Source organism: Terrapene carolina, unplaced genomic scaffold (genome assembly GCF_002925995.2).
Source record: "Terrapene carolina triunguis isolate 2854851 unplaced genomic scaffold, T_m_triunguis-2.0 Scaffold714, whole genome shotgun sequence".
In the NCBI taxonomy this organism is placed as follows: domain Eukaryota; kingdom Metazoa; phylum Chordata; order Testudines; family Emydidae; genus Terrapene; species Terrapene triunguis.
Window position 1 is genome coordinate 6,015,379 of NW_020665065.1, and position 17,831 is coordinate 6,033,209.

Below are 17,831 nucleotides of genomic sequence, written 5' to 3' on the forward strand. Positions count from 1 at the left end.
TGGAGGGTAGGGACAGGATACAGAGGGACCTAGACAAATTAGAGGATTGGGCCAAAAGAAACCTGATGAGGTTCAACAAGGACAAGTGCAGAGTCCTGCACTTAGGACGGAAGAATCCCATGCACTGTTACAGACTAGGGACCGAATGGCTAGGCAGCAGTTCTGCAGAAAAGGACCTAGGGGTTACAGTGGACGAGAAGCTGGATATGAGTCGACAGTGTGCCCTTGTTGGCAAGAAGGCTAATGGCATTCTGGGCTGTATAAGTAGGGGCATTGCCAGCAGATCGAGGGACGTGATCGTTCCCCTCTATTCGACATTGGTGAGGCCTCATCTGGAGTACAGTGTCCAGTTTTGGGCCCCACACTACAAGAAGGATGTGGAAAAATTGGAAAGAGTCCAGCAGAGGGCAACAAAAATGATTAGGGGGCTGGAGCACATGACTTATGAGGAGAGGCTGAGGGAACTGGGATTGTTTAGTCTGCAGAAGAGAAGAATGAGGGGGGATTTGATAGCTGCTTTCAACTACCTGAAAGGGGGTTCCAAAGAGGATGGATCTAGACTGTTCTCAGTGATACCTGATGACAGAACAAGGAGTAATGGTCTCAAGTTGCAGTTGCGGAGGTTTAGTTTGGATATTAGGGAAAACTTTTTCACTAGGAGGGTGGTGAAGCACTGGAATGGATTACCTAGGGAGGTGGTGGAATCTCCTTCCTTAGAGGTTTTTAAGGTCAGGCTTGACAAAGCCCTGGCTGGGATGATTTAGTTGGGAATTGGTCCTGCTTTGAGCAGGGGGTTGCACTAGATACCTCCTGAGGTCCCTTCCAACCCTGATATTCTAGGATTCTATACAATCTCAGACAATTGAGCAGCAAGCTGAAGGTCAGGATGGCAGCTTTCTGCCAGTGGATCTCCCCTCCATGGGAGCCCAGAAAAGGAGATTTTTGATTTGCTTTTAAATGAACTTTGTGTGCGTTAAACCAGGTTAAAGGCCCCTGGAGATTGTGATCAGTTGCTCCCAGGTGACCTCACCACAGTTTGGCCTCAATCATGATCATAGCAGGTGAAACAGCAGGAAACAGGAAGCATAGAAGTTTTATGACAATGCAATTCCCCATGCAGAATAATAAAAAAACAACACCACACTTCAAAGGCAACAGAAGTTTGGTGCAGAGGAGAGAAATGTTTGGGAGCAGTGAGAGCCAGGGATGGGCATTTCTCCTGGATTCGAAGGAACCAGACTTTCCCTCCAATGGTGCAAAGACAATATACCAGACAGGAGAATGGATCAGAGAGATCAGACCAGGGGTGAAAGTAAGCCGGTACGGGCCAGGCCGGCATACCGGTAAGAAGTGGCCGCCGGTACCGGCCTGTACGCAGCCGACATTAAAGCACTGTCATGTCAATAGAGACCCTACCGGCACAGCCACCAACGGGGGGTGGGGGAGGGTGGGTAAAAGGGGCACCTGCCCCGGTGATTTAAAAGAGCCCAGGGCTCCCAGACGACGACGACGACGCTACCGCAGCAGCGGCCGGAGCCCTGGGCAGTGTGGGCCAGGCAGCGTGGATGGGCTGGCTGGGGGAGGCTGACTCCCTGCCCCCTTCTGCCCGAGGCCCCACCCCTTCCACCCAAGGCCCCAGAGCCGGGCCCCCGTAGGCTGACCAGATAGCAAATGTGAAAAAATCGGGACAGGGGGTGGGGGGGTAATAGGAGCCTATATAAAAAAAAAGATCAAAAAATCGGGACTGTCCCTATAAAATCGGGACATCTGGTCACCCTAGGCCCCCGTACCGGTAAGTCTTCTGTGTTACTTTCACCCCTGGATCAGACCTGCTTGACAGAACTCCCTTCTATATTCCTTCCTGTGTTCTGCATTATTGGAGCTCACCTTCTTTCCTATCTCCCTCCACCCCGTCCCCATGTCCTGGTGGTCCCCAGTTCCATCCTGCTCTGAATTATGAGAGCTTCCCTACTTTCCTCTTCTCTCCACTCCCCTCCAGCTTAGCCCTGGTCTGCAGCGTTACAGCAACTCCCTTGCTTTCCTTTCTCAAGCAGGCCCTGAAGCATTATGGGACCAATAAGGTTCCCTCCACTTTCCATCCTGAGCACTCCAACAGCTGTACTAACCTAGTCCCCTAAGTAAGAGTCTGAGACACAGCTGCTTTTAGCTTCAGCATTTCCTTCCATTTCACCTAAAGAGGATTTCTGCTCACACTAAGAGCTTGGAATCGGCGCACGTATGAGTCACAAGCAGCAACATTTATACAAGGTAATTCACAGCACCCATTCATCTCCTCCCACAGGCAGGTCACTACACCTTATATTTGTGAATGGAGAGAGATACTGGGATGTTTAGACGATTAGACATCAGCTCAGCCTTGCCAAGTTCTGACAGCAAGCTGCTACGAGCGTGGCCGGAGTGACCTTTGAATGTTTCCTGCTTGCTCTGCTCAGAAAAGACATTCTCCCCCTTTTCTTCCCGATAGAAAAAATCCTCAGAGCAACAAAAGCTGAAAAAAGAAGAGTGACTCCTCCAATACATACTTGATCTCACCCTTGGAATTTCCTTTCGAGAGTGCTGGGAAACAATTTCCTTAGCAAAAATTAATGGTTACAACATTACATAGACAGATCAATACCAAACCTAAAATAGACAAGACGTGTGAGGAAATGAATTCAACTTTTCAGCTAAGGGGCAGATTTTCAAAAGCATCACTTCAGAGCACAAGTCCAAAGACTTTCAATGGGATCTGTGCGCCTAAATCACTTAGGTGCTTTGGAAAGCTCCCACCTAAATTTCCAAGTAGGCTTCAACCCAGCCTCTAGCGTAGGGGAGGATGATCTTGTAGAGAGGAAGGACAGTCTGGTGGTGAAGGCACTGGACTAGGACTGAGGATGTGGGGATTCAATTCCTGCCTCTGAAACAGAGGCCAGGCGTGACCTGAGGCAATCTGTGTGATCTCCCTGTGATTCTCTCCCCCACCTGTAAAATGAGGTCACGGTTCTTCCTCTTCCTCACCTTCTCTCTGTCTTGTCTATTTATACTGGAAGGTGTTCAGGGCAGGGACCCTCTTACTAAGTGTTTGTACCGTGCTTCACACAATCACCTTTGGAGTCCCTAGGCTCCTTTATAGTGTCTGTCACAGCTTAGGGCAACTGCACCTATATTCACCGTCTGTAGTCCAGCCAAGGCATCCACTTTGAGGCTTCTGGCTCCTCAGCAGTCACAAAACCCACATCTCTTCCTCCTGACCATGGTTTTTCCAGGCTGTACGGTTCCCTGCCTACAGGGCCGGCTTTAGCAAGTGCAGGGCCCGATTCATGGGGCTCGTACTCACCGGGTGGCGCTCCGAGTCTTCAGCGGCACTTCGGATTGCTGCGCTCCTGCCAGGGTAGCGGGGCCGCGGGGCTTGCCGGGCTCCGGCTGGGGGGAGCGGGGCCGCGGGGCTTGCCGGGCTCTGCCTGGCTCTCCGGCCCCGCAGAGCGGGGCAGCGGGCTTGCCGCACTCTGGCTGGACGTGGGCCCCTCTTAGGCGCGGGACCCTCTTAGGCACGGGGCCCGATTCGGGGGAATCAGCCTATGCCGGCCCTGCCTGCCTACACTGTTATTCCCAGCAAGTCAGACTGCCTAACCAGGCCAGTGTTTCTGCTTTGCTCTCTCTCCAGAGGCGATAAGCAGCATGATTGCTCACAGTCATCAGTTACCACACAGCTCTTTCTAAGCAAGTGCATTTATTCTTATGGTAAGAGCAATACAGAGAAAACATTCAAAACAATAAAAGAACCCAGGCACATGCTAAAAAGCTTAGTAGAAGACACCCCAACTCCGACCTCTGGGTCTGGCAGGCATCAGTCCTTCCAACTCTTCCCCAAGGATTGGGGCCCTCCTTCTGACAGAAAGTTCTGTCCATTTGCTGGATCACAAAGGTGGCCCCGAGTCAGTTTAAACTAGGGCTACTAATTAAAAAGTCCTTTCTTTGTTTGTTGGTCTCTAGAGAATCCAGGTTGAACCAGAATATGTGAGCCTCTCTAGGAGGCAGTATCTCTCCAGAGCTGTTACAACTTGAGTGAATTTTGCCTCATCACCCTCCACTGGACTGTGGTCACCCTCCCCCACAGAATTATACAACCCCTGGCCCACAATGATATATAAACTTAATACAGTAAGATCTCCCAAAATAGCAATTTCCTGCACTATACCAGTCACACTGCCAATTAACAATACAAAACTACTCCAGTTCACTTGCCTACATCAGGCAAGCAAATCCCCCTACCAGCATATGAAAAACAAAACTGTGAGCACAACTGCAATTTGGCCCATGGCGGAGCAAGAATTGCCCTTTTGCAGATGTATTGTTTTCCAACAGTCAATTTGAACATGTCTTTGAACAATGAAACAAGAGCTCTATGTTATGTAGGACTGAATGTATGGAACTATCAGAATGACATTGACTAATACATGCAGCATCTCAGCCTAGTTCTGCCTCAGAGCGGGGAAAACACATCAAAATGAGCCAAGTCAAAAAGCTTCAGACAGAGCAACAAGCTTCCCTTTGCTTCTTGTCAGAAAGTCATTTTTTCTGTGGGGAAACAAAAAAGATCTGTGGGGAACATGAATTCTGCGCACGCACAGTGGTGCAGAATTCCCCCAGGAGTAGTAAACTCTGCAGCAGACCAGAGTGGAGGGAAGCTGGCTGTAATTCAGCAGCTCCAGGATTTCCATATCCAGGGCTGTGAAACCGAGTCATTCAGTCCTGTTTAGGAAAGCCAAATTAATAGCTGCTAAGTCTTTCATTTAGTGTTTCTGAATCCCTTTACGTGTTTGCAGCAACAGCTTCCCTCATTGAGACAGTGCAGCTTGGAGAACTATTCCAATAATGCCAGCTTGGCCTGGGCATTCACAACGGTGTGTTTACTATAAATGCTGGGACAACAAAGAGAGGAACAGCTTGTTTCTAGGGTCCACATATCACTTGCAAGAAAGAACCTGATTAGACACTGGAGAGTCCATGTGATGCAAGCAGGGATACAGATCGGCTGAGATAGGCCTTGTGCCAACATTTTGACTTCATTTTTCTGAGTAGTTCTGCTATGACACCCAGAGATGGGCATATTTATCAACTCCATTACCTTCCCAGAGCACTAGGGCCAATCAGCTGTGGAGGCATCAAGCTTTTGAATGCTGGACATGGGCATCACAACCTCTTTAGGACATCACAAGTTCAAAAGTGCTGTGAGCTTTGTCAGAGGAGTCGGGAAATTAAAAAGTCAGAGAAATAATCTAGTCTATAAGCTGACTAATACCAAGAAGCTTCATAGAGTTCTCCTTATTGAAACAGAAATAGTCCTCAAGATGGCTGCAACATATAAAATGGACAAAGCCAACTCAAATGGGATCACAGCAAAGAGCTACATTATAATGCAAATTAATCCTTGCACTTGATAGAGACTTAAAGGCCTGATCCCGATCCCTTTTAGTTCAACAAGCATTTTGCCATTAACTTTAGCAGAGGCAAGACCAGGCTGTAAAGGAACGAAAGGAATAAGCAGCACTCATCCAACTGGTGTGCACCTGCCTGTGAAATACAAGCCTAAAGCAAAGGAGACAATAGCCTATTTTAAACTACAGAACATTGTGCCCATAAAAACCTGTTTCTAGAATGGATTTGTTTTCCTGGCAGAGGAATAAATCAAATATGGACCTCACATACAATACCCTACATGGTTTGAGCCTTTATATAGTTCCTATTCTTTCACCTTAATTCTTCCTAGCATGGGGCGTTGCCATAGATTTTTGATGGATTGGATACTGAGGCTGTAGTGGTCATTGACTGTTTCCAAGGGCAGTAATAGCTGAGTGAGGGGCAACCTCTTTATTGCCTAACATCATTCCAGCTCTTCTCATGCAGAGTCCTTCTGCCTCCACCTCCCAGCCCATTCTGATGACTGCCAGCCTTAGGTCATTCTGGCAGAAGCATCTAGAGCAGAGGTAGTCAATAGGTGGACCATGAGCCAAATCTGAACAACCAGATGTTTTTGAATGTACCGCAAAATATGTATATTTACTTATTATCCTTATTATTGTGGTGTCAAAAAGTTTCTCTGGAGTCTGGACCTTGATTATACCTTGACCAAGAAATTTGCATCTTGACAAAAAACAATTGACTACCCCTGATAGACAAAGGATAATTTTTATGGTTCAGCTTCGTCTCTGTTCCAGGAAAGCAGATCTGATCATAGGATTGGACATAGCCTTGCTTAGGGATGAACAAGTAATAACTAGAACAAACAAATACAAGTCATTGGGGTTAAGAGGAGTCAAGAGTTCCAAGAACTTCAATTAAATGTAGATTATTCTGAAATACAGCTGAAACCTCTTCTCTTATTGTTTGTTAGTTTCAGGCCTACAATAAAAGATTCCCTTTATCATCTGGAAAGGGATTTTTCCAGTAGCGATCATTTAGATTGCAAACTCTTTAGGACAGGAATTCTCTTTTCAATTGCTAGATCAGTGTTGGGTATTATTATTATTATTATTATTAATAGAAACACTCTGGCCCTGCAAAGCCAGTTCTTTTATCTCACCCTCAACTTTACCTTGTCTACACACTTCAAAGTAATCACTTGGCAAAATCCTCATGACTAGTGTGACAATATCCAGGGTGCGTTTCAGCTAGTGAAGGGCCAAGTTCTACTTGCATCACACCAGGAAAAACAGGATACCTACATATGCTGAGAGTGGACAACAAGGCAGAGGGTGTTTGTGGTTTGTTTTTGTAGTAGAAGTAGTATTGTGGTAGAGCCTAGAGGCCCCAACTGAGATGGGAGTCCCATTGTGCTAGGTGCTGTACAGACTCATAAGAAACAGTCCATGATCTGGGGAATTTAGAGTCTAAGTAGACAAGACAGACATTCACAGGGGAAACAAAGGCACAGAGAGACTAAATGACATGCTCAAGGTTGCACAACAGGTCTGAGACACTCTGGTGTCTCGACTCCAAGTTCAGCATCTGAGATACATGCACTATTGGAAGAGAAACCAGAAAAAGAATTCTCATATGGGGAATGCAGACATAAGGAGCAACTGATCAACTAGCAAAAAATTCCAAAGGGGAAAGTCAGAACTACAGTCCCATAGCAACAGGAAGTTTGTTAAACAGATGCTGTTAAAAAGCATCATCTGCCACTAAAGAACAGTAAGAACGGAACGGAAGCAAATAGACCACATTTTCTCCAGAAGGGGGAACGTTTCAGGAAGTACATTTCTGAACAGCAAAGAAAAGAAACGAAAATAAATTATACAGCACAAGATCAGTTAAGTGAATGTTTGACAGGCAGGAAGATAAGTTCATTAACCAGGGGAATTCCAAATGCAACTAAGAGATGTCAGGAAACCATGATCCTGTTTCAGTGAACAGGGATATCTGATAACCAGAACCGGACTGCATACTCCATTAACGATTCACAGGGCAGCTTCCAAATGGCAAGATGGGGAAGTAGGATCTGAAGGGAAAACAAAGTCTTGATTTATGGCAAGAAAAGCGTAGCACACTACATTTGAGATATACCACGTTGCTTGACCTAGTTGTCTCGACTTGGTGGTGATCTCACTAGGAGCTGGTGTGGGGAAGCAGGCCTGCCTGCACTAAATGTAGCAGCACCACTGATAAATCATGCATATGACAAGAAATATTTGAACAGTAACAGAGGAGAAGGGGAAGCGAGGTCTGTCATGTGAAAGATTTGTAGACTGAGCAGAATGATTCTGGTACAATCTGGTTGCGATTCACAGAGAGTCCTTGTCTGAGAGAGACATTGTTCAAATCCAGGTAGCGAAGGGCTGCTGTGGGGATCATGCCTATATTTCATGGTGTGGCTGCATTTTTGTGTGACTGGATGCTCATTAGCATTGAATGAAGCATTGTTTCAATGGCACCATTCCATCAAGGCCTGGCCTTTAGCGATGTCAGAGGAGGTAGCTTTCAGAACATCTCTAAAAGTGGGTAGAAAGACTGGAAGGTTCAGGTGGAGTGATGTCCCCACAGGGATTTAAACTGTTTAGTAAGAGAAGAACCAGGGGACTGATCCTCTGGCATCTCTCTCTCAGGACAATAAAACTCCAGTAGCAATCATCAGTATGGGTTAGTGCCCATACTAATTGGTGCACTCACTGTGCAAGGAGAGTTACACCATGCACAGATATGATGATTAAATAGATAAACACACGCTCCCTCCTCTTCCCCCCCCCCCCCCACAGCTTTAGGTTGCTAGTAATCAAAAGCTGCTAGAGAATTGGTGCCACCAGCACTCTAGCTTCTCTGTTTTACACATTGTATTGTTGACCTTTGACCTGCTCCAAGAAGAGTTAGAGAACATGGGATCGAGAACGGTCTATGCGAGGGATTCCCACTGCTGCTAGCAATGGGGAACTGCACTGGGGTAGACAAAGGTGGGAATTTTAAGAACATATAGTCTAGTGAAGACACAGCCACGCAGCGAGTCTCATGGTCACAGTGCTTGACATTGACAAACAAAAATAAATCCTCACCACACTCCATGCTAAAGGGGAGATAAGCAGCTCTCTCGGTTTTACGCTTGGGGGAACAGACAGAGGTTGAAGACCTCATCCTGCCCAGCTGCTGTGCACCCTCAATTCCCCCTGGCTTCAGTGGGACTTTGGTGAGGGATCAGCACCTCCTGGGAAGAGGCTGTGTGCGATTTGGGCCGGGGCATTCAGAAAGCCTGTGTCAGAGTTGGGATTAGAACTCAAGTCCCCTGCCTCCTAGTCCTGTGTATATTTAATCTACTACAGAAGACTGTTTATTGCATCCAAATGCTTAAAATGCTCCTGGACCCTTCTTAAACTTTAAGGCACAGAGCTAATTGTTAGGAAAGTGAATGTTCATTTGAGGACTTGACATATTGTAAAGTTATTAGATCTCCAAAGCCACAGACGGCATTAAAAATAAGAGATGAACTTTCCCAGAGTTAGCTCAGGTTACAGCCAAGATATAAATAAAAAAATGTAAGGCCTGAGGTTTCCTCTGTGTTCTTGACACTTCGTCAGTAACTAAAGCCATCCATGTGTCAGCACTTAGCCATATGACTTGGAAATGCCATGTGTATTATTGGGTCAAGTTCATTCAGCCACGTTAAACAGGGCTTTATACTAGGAACTTTCAAACAGCCATTCTGCGTCAGACCAACGATCCATCTAGCCTCAGATCCTGTCTCTGACAGTACCAGATGCTGCAGAGGATGGTATCATTTCCCAATATGAAACAATCATGCATTGACATGTGACCTACATGAAACTCCAGTCTGATCCCACGTGGTTAGGGGCTGACTAACAAGCAGTATATTTTAAAACTGATAAGAGGAAATGTCATTGGATAGCTCCTGGTTCTTTGGGTATGAGAAAGTTTAAATCTATTCATTTAAAGGGCAAGCACATTAACGTCTCTGCAATTTTAACCTATCTAGATGTCAAACTTGATTTCCCAGTCGGGTTTATAAAAAAAAAAAAAATGTACATAGAAATATTTGCAGTCAGAGACAGTTTGACATCAAAAGCATAAAAATCTGACGTGGCCTCTTTTCACAGAGGAAAACAGAAGGTACCAAGTTTCCGCTTGACCTTCACCCGCTCTGACCGGTGAGCTGAGCTTCACAAGAGATGATGGGTACTGAAGATTTACATTCTTAGTTCAGGAGAAGGGAATTGTAGTGCCAGATTGCTGCCTTTTTTGTTGTGATGACCTCCCATGAGTATGGAGACCCCTTAGGTCAAACTCATTGGTAGCAGAGGGCCCAATATATAATGAGCTGCGGAGAGCAAAATCTTTTAAGGTACATTTGGCACCTTCGTTGGACACACGCCTATTTAACTTATGATAAGTCCCCTCCTGCCAGTCACCTGTTATGAAAAGAGCTTTCAGAACATTCGTACCATTACTATTCCTGGAATACACAGTTTGAGAGAAAGTTTGGGATGGGAGGTAGCAGAGAATCAGAAACTCTTAATTATACACAGTGGGGAAATCCAGTCCAAGGCCAGAGGTTAGGATGGGGTAGGGTGACAGAACTCCTGGTTTCTATTTCTGGCTCTACCATTGGCTTGCAATGTGACCTTGGGTAAATTACTTCATCCTTTCTTACCTCTCTTCCCCCATCTGTAACACATGGAAAATACCTACCTACCTGGGGTATTGTGAGACTTAGTGTTTGGAAAACACTTCAAGATCCTTACATATAAGGATCTATACAGCAATGCAAAATATTAAGCAGCTATTTGGCTGTAGAAATTTATAATGAGAAAGTCTACAAAACTGCCAATGCTGGTTCAAGAAGCGTACAACGTGACAAGATACTGCTCTCCCTGATTCATTTGGGCTACTATATGTTCCAATGGGGCTACCAAGATACAACCATTTTGGTCACCAGTAGTCATAGTGGCTACATGAAAGGTTATGATATTCTGACTTCCAGTAAATAACTTCAATTAATGATATGCAAGTCCTTGAATGGGAGTTTGTTGCTAAGGTGTAAGAAAGTGCAAGCATCACCTAGCTTCTGTACCGAATGATACATTGGTAGATTCTGCTAAAGAATTAATACCAAACTGAACACCAGATCACAAGTCAAGTTGCAAGACTTTGCCCTATGCTAACTAGTCAATGTGGGATGTAAAGTTTAATGACTTACAGAAAGAGTCACACAGAGAAACCAGTATTAATGAGGTGTATCCAAACAAGCCAGAAACTAGAACGAGCATGTTTAAAATAAATAACCAAAATGCAGCGATGCAGGCACTTTCTGGGGGTTTCCAGATTTTGTAAATATGAAACTTTGCAGCTGATGTTTTTCCCATTCGCACATTGTACATGCAGTCTAGCTTGTTACTGTAGGGTGGGTAAGGTTCATACTGTAAGGTTCATAGGCACTTTTGTGACTCAGGAGGATTTTCCCATTGAAAATCCAAAATCATTTAGTACTTGTCCATATGGAGAGTTCACAGCATTCTGGGATGGAAGTCTACTGCGCACCAGCCTGCCATGCACTAACTGGCCCTGTGGACCCTGCTACTGTGCACTAGAAGGTCTGTAGTGCACTTTGATCTTATGCTGTTCAGAACTTGTAGTGTGATAGCAGTGTCCACACAGCCAGTTAGTGCACGTGGAGTGCTTTCAATCCACACACCAGCATGCTCTGTGCAAATTCTCCATATACACAAGCCCTTAGGCTCCTTTAGAAATCCCACCCATAGTATATAGTGCATGGGACTGCTGAGCTATGAACACTCCACATTGACTGCATGTCACCGACTCCAATATGTACGCAAGACCCAGAACAAACCCTGTAGTGTGTTACTACTGCTTAGCACTTATATAGGTTATGCAGAGGGGCAGCCTCCGACCCAGGCTTAGCACAAAGGAGATCCCAGATCCCTGTGCGCATGCCATTATTTCTCTACCCATTAAGGGCCACATTCTGAGCTCAGCAGGAATTGAGGATGTGTGGAATCACCTCTCCCACATTCTTCTATCGTACTCACATGGTCCCCATTACCTCACAATCTTCAACGTATCTATCCTCACAACACTCCTTAGAGGCAGGGAAGTGCTCTTTAATTCCAATTTTCAGATGGGGAACTGAGGCGGAGAGTTCTAAGTAGCTGCCCCAAGATCACACAGGAAGTCTATAGAGGAGCAGGGACTTGAACCTAGGTCTCAAGTCCGAAGCTAGTGCCCTAACCACTGGGCCATCCAGGACCAGCCTTCTTCCTGCTAACACCAGATTCTGGAAGCCAGCCAGCTACCAGGGAATTTCCCAGCATAAGCTAGAGCAGCCCCAGGGGTCTCTAACCTATGTTGTTATGACACCCCTCTGGAACCATCCAGAATCCTAGTGCAACTAAAGGGCAGAATGCTTTTGCCATACCTCCCTAGGCCATGCCCTCCCTCAAGGGCTGCATGGAGGGTAAGCATAGGGCCAGCCTCATGGATATTCTACTATAAGGAGATGCACTGGCTTTGCAATTCTGGTACACCTGCAGCTTTAATCCCAGCCTCTACAACTACGGGCCGCACAACACAACTCACACCAACTATACGATTAGCCAAGTTACCTTGGCTGTTCTATTCCCACTACCCAGTCATGAGTGGCTTGTGAACTGTAGGGCCAAGGACTACGTACAGTATTGTGTTTGTTAGAAAATCAAAGCATCTGACCATCACTGGATTTAAGATAGTGATACATACAGCAGAAGTTTTTAAACCTATTACCAATCCTCAAACATCCAGGCCCAGCTCAGCCATTCTGAAAAAAAAAAAAAAAAAAGTCTATTTTGGATATTAGGTAGCCACAATGAAGTGCCATTAAGAACTGAACCACAGATCCACAACAATGGCTACTTATCTGCAGGGAATAAACATATTGGACCAAACCCTCAACTTGTTTGACCTGTCATAGCTCACCCAAAGTCAATGGTGCTAGTGTCAATTTACACTGGGGGCGGATCTGGACCATTGCCACACACAGCCACTATAGAAGGTTTATTATAGACTCAGAATGAAAAGCTGAACAGTTAAGGCTATAAGATGACTAAAAAAAACATCACCACAAGAAGTGACTGAACTGTGGAAAATAAATTATACTGCACACATCAGTAAACTTTTATTTATTAAAATTTTGTCACATGCTTGACCAGTTGGATGGATACAGTTTAAATTCACTCACTTTAAACAATCCCTTTCAACATTTTAGGTGTAAAGGAAAGTGCTTCAAGTGTGTCCCAGGATAACAGCAGTTCTGTTTTTGTGCAATGACCCATGCACCAATCACTGGCAGGAGTTGAAGGGATAGCTCAGAGCACCAATTTAAACTTGGAGAGAGACAGCGGGTACATTTTGGATGCAATTTTTCTTGGAAGTAATTAGGGGTTGTCAAGAGGATTATTTTAAGACAGTGCTTCTGAGCAGCAATCACATGCAGTCTGCAATGCTAGTGTGCAGAGGCAATGGGTGATTGGGGAACCTGAAGGCAGGAAAAATTAAATGAAAACAAGTAGAAGTGGAGATAGGCCAATGGCGTAGAGTTCTGGGCCAAGTTCAAGCTTCCCCAAAGGTCAGGGGATGTTTGGGTCTGGGGTTTAGGTGCAGCCCCACAGTTGTGGGTAAACTGGCTTGATTTTCAAAAGTGCTGAGCATCTACAGCTCAAATGAAGTTTTAGGTGCTTAGCACCTTTGGAAAAAAAAATCTGACTCTCGGCCCTTGAAGTCATAGGAACCACATGGAAGGGCTTTTAAGGGAATCCCGTCCTGCACGTCTTGGAAGAAAGTCACCAGCAAAGCGGGGCCTTGGTCATGGGGAAAGGATGGGTGAATCCCATGCCAAACTCCCCCCTCATCTCCAACAGAAGAAAGAATTTTTTACATGTAAAAATTCAATCTACCACACAGAGAGCAATACAGTAATTAAGCAACAGGACATAGATGTTCTAAGATACAAAACCAGAGGCCAGCCACCATCTTCACTCTCCCAAACACTGCATCAGTCACCTCAGCACTCTGCTTATTGGGACTAGTTATAATGAAGTGGGGTTTATGCATGAAAATTAAGAACAAAAATCGGTTGGGTGGAGGAGGTTACAGACTTACCACAGGTATACTGATCTCCTTCTTCTTAGTCACAAAGTAAAAGTACATCCAGCGGCCAAAAACCATGTCATAAGTATACAGCACACTATCAGTATTTTTTTTAAATGAGTAAAGGTGGCAGTGTTTTCATTATCAGTGATCATGCTAAAGCGCTGTCAAGTACATTCTGCAAAGCTAACTCATTCTCCTCCTTAAAACTCTCCTTTGCTGTGATGCCTATAAAAACTTAGCAATGATTAGGCTGCTGGTATGTTTGGAGAGCTGCCTATCATGCTGACCAATACTGTCTCGTTGTTTCCTCGCCTGTATCCATCTACTGGCTTATACTTCAATTGTAAACTCTCTGGGGCAGGGACTGTCTTTTTCTTCTGTGTTTGTACAGCACCTAGCACAATGGGGTCCTGATCCATGTTTAGGGCTCCTACGTGCTATGGAAATATAAATGAATAATTTTGTGTATCAACTGGTAAATTTTAAAGACCATTTGCTAGACTAACAAATATGTTTGCACAGTGCCTGGCACTATGAAGCTCTGTCCTGGATGGACTCTAGCCCTAGTGCAATAAAAGGGTTAATAATAAATAATAGGCTTTGCATTCATCCTAAACAGCAACAGCTCAAAGGTCAACCAACCAACATCTCAGCACTCTGGAGCATGAAACTGGCTTTAATAATCTCATCCAATTTCCCACTTCTATTGCATCGCAAAATTAGTCAGATAACAAGCTTTGTTTATAGAGGAACTACAGAACACCTACTAGAAGCAAACAATTAATCCTCCTGCTGTACTTTTTGTAAATACACATTTTTAGGGTTAGTCTAAAAGTTGCCTGAGAAACCATCATTTAGTAGAACTGGGAAGTTTCATGGCTTGATTTTCTATTGACCCACACCTTATATAGAGACTTACACCAGTGCACAGTAGGTGTAAAACACTACTACATCAGAATGGTACCATTTTGCACTGCTGTAGGTAAGTGCACAAAGGGCATGGCAATGGAGAATCAGACCCACCGATTCAGTCCCCTCCAGAAAGCGATTTGGCTTAATTCTCATTTTGCAGCAGTTTTACACTGGTTTAAGTCCATTCATACAGTGGACCTAAAAGTCGCAACATTACAACAACAACAAAACTTCAAAAACAGACTCCAACGAGAGACTGTTGAATTGGAATTAATTTGCAAATTGGACACCATTAAATTAGGCTTGAATAAAGACTGGGAGTGGATGGGCCATTACACAAAGTAAAACTATTTCCCCATGCTTATTTCCCCCTCCCCCCCAGTTCCTCATATCTCCTTTTCAATTGCTGGAAATGTGCCATTTTCATTACCATTACAAACAGTTCTTTTTCTCTCCTGCTGATAAAAGCTCACCTTAACTGATCACTCTCCTTATAGTGTGTATGGTAACACCCATTGTTTCATGTTCTCTATGTGTATGTGTGTGTGTATATATATCTTCCTACTGTATTTTCCACTACATGCATCCGATGAAGTGGGCTGTAGCCCACGAAAGCTTATGCTCAAATAAATTTGTTAGTCTCGAAGGTGCCACAAGTACTCCTGTTCTTCATACAGTGGAGTTACTCCTGACTTGCACTGGTGTATCTGTACCTTCTATCTTTTCATTGCTTCCATCTGAGAAGACCTCAATAGCATGGGAACGCTAGCAACACAGCAGCTAAGGGAGTCAAATTTGCCTGGCAGCGAACACTTCAGAGATGAAAGAGCTGCTTTGCTTGGCCTGTTTCAAGGTTTACCTTTTCAAATGGCATGTTGAGGATTAGGCACAATGTCAAGAATCTTAAGTAGCAGAACAGGTTTGGGGGATCCCAAGCAGATAGGAATTTTATTGTTAGTTATTTTCCATCACACCTTTGTTTTGCTACCTTTTACATCCCCCCTAAGCCACAATGCCACTGCATTACTGTTTAAGTGACACCATCTCTCAGACATCTGTAGCTGCTCAGAGAAGCAATCAATAGTATGTTACTGACAAGCCCAGCTTTTCACCCTGGCTCCATGCAAATTCCTTTGGTCTTGTGAATTTAAGTGATGCATTTATCTAAAGCAAATGTTTTTCTTGGTCCCGCCCATTCTATTTTCATTCCTGGTGTGCCCTTCTGCTACATGTTGGAAGTAGAGGGGAGAGGATGATTGATGACTGAGGGGAAACAAGACAAAAGGGTTTTTCAAATGACCCTAACGAACATTAGACAGCTATGCAAATGCCTTTCATGCACACAAGAGATGGGCACATGAAAACTGCACAAATAACATACACCGCCCAGTTCCTTACTGAATGATGCTCAGTGCATAGATTTAATAAATAGTTAACAGAGGAAAAACAACAGGGAAGTGCACATAGAACTCCAGCACAAGTGCTGGAATTAATGACCAGGGTTTCCCCCATCAACGCCACCACTTACCTGTTTGCACAAGTGACATCACCCTCCTGAGAAAGCGCAAGTCATCCTTCATGTGCATTTTCTTTCCCCAATAAAGAAATGCATCATTGTTTTTTCTAAAAATAAATAAATGAAAGCAAATTATATCCTATCGGAGTCAATGCTACAGCCCCACACTACCCTGCAATAAATAACGGCCTAATCTTCTTACAGAAGGAACCATCCAGGTAGAACCCAATGAAATCTTTTCAGGACTGGGAGCTAAATCTAGTAGCCATGACCAGCCAATGGCAAAAGTGAAACCTCACAGTGCACATGCCCGATAAGAAAAATATTTGGGCCTCAATCCTACAGAGTCCAGAGCCAAGTTAGCTCTAGAGCAGTGAAGGATTACCAGAGCTCAGCTCCACCATGCTCCTACCCCAGTACCCCTCCTCTCTCCCCTAACACAACACTTGTGCAGAGCCCCACTGATTTCCACAGGGTCATCATGGAGGTGAGGGATCCACTCACATGTAGGAGACTGCAGGATCAGGATCTTATTTTAGCTCAGAATATATATTTCACAGTCAGATGTCCTAGTGGTTATAAAAACAGTCCAACTTCTGTTGTTTACACTTTTATCGGCAGATACACCTTAGTATTGTCCTTTGCAGTGGGAAAACAGTTCCACCCCAAAGCAGCTCCTCGTACACTAGCAATTGTTTAAATCTTCCTAGAGGCCCATGGGCTCTGCCCTATGAGACTAGCAGTTTTAGCTGAACCCAGCCATGTGACCATTCATCAACAAAGAGGGCCAACATCTGCTACAGCTCTTATGCTGGGGATGAGCTTTTAACCCCATCCTTGCCAGATGCTGGATGATAATCATAGCAATAATTAGGGTGACCAGATGTCCTGATTCTACAGGGACAGTCCTGATATTCAGGGCTTTTTCTTATATAGGTGCCTACACCCCTCACTCCCTGTCCTGATTTTTCACACTTGCTATCTGGTCACCCTAGCAATAATTAGCATGTATTATACCAATTGCCATCCACAGATAGCAATGTGCTTTATAAAAGTCAAGGCATAGCTACTCCACTTTGAATTCACACCCTGTCTTAATGCAGAACAACTTTCATGTATAGACAAGCCCTTAGATCATTATCCCTGTTTTTTGTTTTTTTTCTTAGAGATGGGCTACCTGGGGTACAGAAGGATAAAGCAACTTGCTTAAGGTCACACAGCAACTCAGTGATGAAGCCAGGATTAGAAACCAGGAGTCCTGGCTCCCATGCCCTTGCACCAGCCACTGGACCCATCATACAGCCCTTCTAGGTTCTTAAACAGTATTAAGAACCTCCCTGGGGGGAGGGATAGCTCAGTGGTTTGAGCATTGGCCAAACCCAGGGTTGTGAGTTCAATCCTTGAGGGGGCCACTTAGGGATCTGGGGCAAAATCAGTACTTGGTCCTGCTAGTGAAGGCAGGGGGCTGGACTCGATGACCTTTCAAGGTCCCTTCCAGTTCTAGGAGATGGTATATCTCATTTAATTTAATTATGTATTTTCAATCAGCTGTAGCTGGTGAGACTGCAGGTGCTATTCTAATTCACAAACACATCTAGGGCTTTATCTGAAGCCCACTAGAAATCCGGGGAAACTTTCCTAGTGACTTCAAGCAGGCTTTGGATCAGTCCCCTCAGCCTTATACTTTCCAGTATACAGTGAGTGTTGCCCAATGACGAACAAGAAAAAATGAGTAAGGCCTGATCCTGCAAACACT